This window comes from Ursus maritimus, unplaced genomic scaffold (assembly GCF_017311325.1).
Source record: "Ursus maritimus isolate PB19 unplaced genomic scaffold, ASM1731132v1 scaffold_34, whole genome shotgun sequence".
Classification (NCBI taxonomy): domain Eukaryota; kingdom Metazoa; phylum Chordata; class Mammalia; order Carnivora; family Ursidae; genus Ursus; species Ursus maritimus.
The window spans coordinates 9291846-9296064 of NW_024426008.1; the positions used below are offsets into that span (position 1 = coordinate 9291846).

Here is a 4219-nt window from a genome sequence, read left to right on the forward strand (position 1 = left end):
CCTGAACTGAATGAGCTCAGGGGGTTGTAGCTTTTCCCTTTCTGCTTTAAGAGAACATGCATCAATAAGCCTGCTCTGTAAAAGGAAATGCAATATTCTGAATGTCTTCATGGGGAGATGATCCGTTTCATTCCCCCTTCTCCGAGTTCCTAGAAACTTCCTCGCCAGATCTGGAGATGAGAATGTGTCATGGGGAGGAGAGAAGGCTCACCTGTGAGGTCTCCACCACGCAGCCAGCTCTGCTGAACAGTCTTCTGTCAAGAAATCCAACTGAAATTCACCACACATGATTAGAAAATCTCCGGATTTGCATGCTAACTTCTATTTCTACTTTCCTCAGCGAGTCTGGCTTTTAGCTATTATATAGAACATGTGTGATATATCTTAAAACTATATATATGGAGACTAAGTATGAGAGGGAACCTCTGGGGAAGGCGTTTCTGTTGGCTGCTGCTGACTCAGAAGGGGCATGAGGCTGTCCACTTTACAGGTGGAGAAACTGAGTCTCGGTGAGGTTAAATGACATCTCTAGATCCCACAGACCCTAAGGTCTCGGGCTACGAGAATTACAACTGCTATCTGACTTCAAGTTCAAAGCTCGTCCCTTCCACTCCCCTGATCTCCACTCCCAACCAGAGTCAGTGGTGGAGGCAGGAAGTAAACAGAAGGCAGAACAGAAAGTGGTTACCAGAGCTCGTGTGCAGGGCTCCGTCGGCAGAAGGAAGCAGGCCGGAAGCACCTGGCCTGTGGTTAGCTGGAGTCAGCTGGGCATTGCTGAAGCAGAGCGAGCAATCGTTTGAAAATTTTCTCCGGTCTGCCTCGTCCAGTGAAGGCTAGATGGAGACAGGAGACGGGCCAGCAACTTAATGGCAAGACGAGAAAGCAAAGCGACCCTTCCGAAGTGAATCTGAGTGGGGGCCTCCGCTGCTTTCCTCCAAGTGGGGTGCACTCTATAGTTCAGCAACCAACAAGGAGAACCCAGAATCCAGGCAAGCAAAATCCCCACGGCAGACGTCCGATGGAGTCTTGGAGAAAGAAGTCTCCAGGGGGCTCTGGCCACGTTAGAGCTAAAAGTGTAGACCCCCAAACGAGACAGCCTTGGATGAGGAGCCCTGGGAAGAGAGCCTCTGCTTCCAGAGGCAGAGTGAGGGGAATGGGCCAGAGGGCAGGTACCTGGGCAGAAAACACCTCGCAAGTATAAGAGTTGTCTGTCTATTCATACATCGTCCGTATCTATATACGGTTTTCCCTCTGCTAATTGGATTTCTTTCTATAAACTTGCATTTAGAATGCTGCTAGACTTTCCAAACCCAGCCTATCTGGAGAAGATACTCCCTGGGGATGGGAGAGAAGATAATAAACCAGAAAGCCGTTCTGAACGGTTCACTTGTCCTGGCACAATCCAGCGGACATGGTGCTCAACACTCTGCGAACTCTGATTTCCTTGCTTGGTGTGCGGCCTTGGACACCTGCCAGGGCCCTCCCTCCAGCAAGTGGCAGCTGGAGCTGCAAATGGAACTGTGGCTACAAAGCTGGTGAGTTATATAATTGACTGCTCCAAAAAAGTGGATTCCTCCCTGGAATCATGGGTGAACAAAGATGCCGCATTCAAATCCAGAAAATGTCCCTCCTGAAAAGCAAGGCAACAGACCACGAACGCAGTTTTTTGTGTTTGCTTTTTTTCTAAGAACTCATAACGAAAGACAGCCCAGATGAAAAGCTGGTTTCCCTTCTAGGCGCTTTATCTATTTATTTCTCTGTGTTATTAGAGGTGAAAGCTGTTGGATATGAAGGCTGGCCTGCTTTAAAAGCTGGTGGTCTTGCCTTCGAGGATCATAAAGGTAGTTCCACACTGCAGTGGTATCATAGCTACAGTGGAAGAAGGGAAAATGCCTAGAGTTGAGACATCTTACATGATATTTTTAAAATACAAAGTATAAGCTTTGTAAAGTACACAAGGTATGAACTCTGAAATGGGGGGGGGAGTGTTTAAACTATGATAAAAAGTAACAGGAAGAAATGGGAAGGCTTAGGGATGCCTGGGTGGCTCAGTCGGCTGAGTGTCAGCGTTCAGCTCAGGTCATGATCCCAGAGTCCTGGGATGGAGTCCCGCATCAGGCTCCCTGCTCGGCGGTGAGCCTGCTTGTCTCTCTGCCTGCCGCTCCCCCTGCTTGTGCTCTCTCTCTCTCTCTCTCTCTGACAAAAAAATGGATGAAATCTTTAAAAAGAAAGAAAGAAAGAAAAAGAGAGAGTGAGAGGAAGAAGGGAAGGAAGGAAGGAAGGAAGGAAGGAAGGAAGGAAGGAAGGAAGGAAAGAAGAGAAGAGAAAGAAAAGAAAAGAAAAGAAAAGAAAGAAAAGAAGAAAAGAAAAGAAAAGAAAAAAGAAAAGAAAAGAAAAGAAAAGAAAAGAAAAGAAATGGGAAGGCTTAATCTTGCACAGACTGGCCACCATTTTAATTCCTTTACTATGCCTTTAGGTAACATTTCCTTACTATTCCTTCCTGTCCTTCATCCTTATTGTTAATGTCAAAGCAGTAACATTGGAAAAACAATATTACATGGATGAATTTCCATCTATTTTATTTAGACCTAACATGGGTGTTTGAACTGATTATCTCACTTTGTGTAACAGAAAGATTATTTGAACATCTGAAGTCATTTGGACACAGTATTATAAATGCGTAAGGAAATGTCGCTATTTAAGGGTATTCAGATATTCAGCAAATTATTCGGTGGACCCACCTCTTCCTCTGCTAATTTTGTAAAGGGTTCAATCTTTTTGTAGAGGCATTATCACTTTAAATGTATCCGAATTTTCACATACCAACATTTCCTACAGCAAGGCAGGACTATGTTTTAAGATCTTATTACTTCTGATTGGCTTGATTTTTTTTAAAGAGTCTTGTACAATTCACATTGCTAGTATAAAACTAAGTATACGGGGCCTGACCCTATAAGTGGAAAGAGAATAAATTGGAATCCACTGGGGTACAATTTGGTATATTAGCTCACCCCTGATCTAAATTTTAGCCTAATGGAATGAAGTCACAGCTGGGTGGAGAGAGGAATTGTCTCCCGCCAGTGTAGCTGCTGAGTCAGGAGAGAGAAGGACCACTCGCTCCCCGGTGGGTAATAACATAGGCAGAGGGTAAAAGTTTCTCCAGCTCACAGACAGTCACACAGACACTCATGCACGCCAGACTGATTGCATCACTTAGACTATAGATTTACTTGTAGATAACAAAGATTCAAAATAATGGGTGTTTTAAGAAAGCAATTTGTTTCTCACATGTAAATGAATAATTCAAGACTGTCTGGCAGCTCCTCATTTATCTGGGACTCAGGAAGCTTCTAGACTGCTTCTCTTCCATCCCTGGGAAGTGGCTACCACCCTCACGGTCCAGCACAGGGGACCAGCAATCATTCCATTTTCCAGAAGTATTCTAGAAGAACGCCCGTGGAAGGAACTGCAGATTGTTGTCTAATATCTAATCTCCCTTTCCAAGTTATAGAAGCCACATAGCCGTCTGGAATGAAAAGCACATCCTCAGTCCTGTGGCAGCTCGGACTTTGGGCTACTGGGAGGTGAGGAAAGGAGGTATATGAGATGTCCCGGTGCCATGGAAGGCAGCGGCAATGTACCACCTCTCACCCCCTTTCCTCCATCTTGGACCATGAAGTCAGAGACCACTGGGACACAAGGGCACCACTACCCCAGCCTTGCACTACCCATTCAGATTTTTACATGAGACAGAAATAAACTTCTGTGTTTTCAGCCTCTGTCATTTCAGTCTCTGGTAAATGCTGACAGTAAAGCCTACCTAATACACCTATCTTTAGGGAAACTTCATGAAGGGATTAAGGTCAATATTTTAATTACTTAGGTCCCATAGTTAAGCCCCAAGCCTCACCACTGGCCTTTGGCATTGGCATAAGACATTTATCCAGCATCCCCGAGTCTTCCAGATAATGCTCCAGGCCCTTAGGGCAATGCAACATGAACGTGCCCTGCTCCTTCCCGCAAGGAACTTAATATCAAATTGAGGAAAGAAGGCAGAGAGCAGACATTACTGGAGCTAGTCCTATGCCAGGCACTGCTGTAGTTATCTGTACATGTCGCATATTCCTTCGCGTGCCCCTCACAAAATGTCTGTGGAGTCCTGGGGTATAGACATGGCCACCGAAGCTGAGGGCTGCACTCGGCACACGCCATGAGATTG

The 4219-nt window shown here is 45.5% G+C and overlaps 1 long non-coding RNA gene across 1 annotated transcript; it reads left to right on the top strand.

The window, feature by feature from the left end:
- Positions 1-1014: 1014 nt before the first annotated feature.
- Positions 1015-3784, top strand: LOC103663285. Its single transcript, XR_568749.2, has 2 exons — positions 1015-1535; positions 3506-3784. It is a non-coding gene; the product is annotated as an uncharacterized LOC103663285 (long non-coding RNA).
- Positions 3785-4219: the final 435 nt, after the last annotated feature.